Below are 741 nucleotides of genomic sequence, written 5' to 3'. Positions count from 1 at the left end.
GGACTTCCACCTACACCATTGCTGGAGGAAGAGCAAACGCTGGCTGCCTCCCCAGGGCAGGCAGTAACAGGCTGCTGCTCCTCGCCTTCTCCTCCTCCTCCCTGCTCCAGCTGCTGCGGGACAGGGTGGTGCCAGAGGTGCCTGCCTTGGCAAAGGGGGACTCTCACATCAGGTTGGGCAAGTATCGAGCAAGTTCCTAGGATCATGATCCTTTCTTGGCTCTGGAGGCACTTTCCCATGCAAAAAAACCTCCTCTGTCCTGCCAGTCCCAACACCTTCCAGATCCTCCCAGTTGTCTTACTATGTCATGCGGCTGAACATTAACAACTTCCCAGCCAGGACGATCATTAGTTCCTCATATTAAAGGCATCTACTCAGCGATTAATATCTTTGGGCCCATTTATTGTCTTCCTGAAGTGTCAGTCACTTGACAAACTTGATAAACTTCTATGATGAAATGGCTGGCTTGGTAGATGAGGGGAGAGCAGTATACATTGTCTACCCTGACTTCAGTAAGGCTTTTGACACTGTCTCCCATAAGATCCTCACAGAGAAGCCAATGGAAGTATGGGCTGGGTGAGGAAACAGTGAGGTGGACGGAAAACTGGATGAATGGCCAGGCCCAGAGGGTGGTGATGAGTGGCATAAAGTCTAGCTGGAGGCCAGTAACTAGTGGTGTACCCCAGGGGTCAATATTGGATCTGATCCTGCTTAGCATCTTCATTAATAATCTGGATGATG

The sequence above is a fragment of the Fulmarus glacialis genome, unplaced genomic scaffold (assembly GCF_000690835.1).
Source record: "Fulmarus glacialis isolate BGI_N327 unplaced genomic scaffold, ASM69083v1 scaffold24042, whole genome shotgun sequence".
Lineage (NCBI taxonomy): Eukaryota > Metazoa > Chordata > Aves > Procellariiformes > Procellariidae > Fulmarus > Fulmarus glacialis.
The sequence above is the reverse complement of the archived record's forward strand: the minus strand, read 5'-3'. Positions refer to the sequence as shown.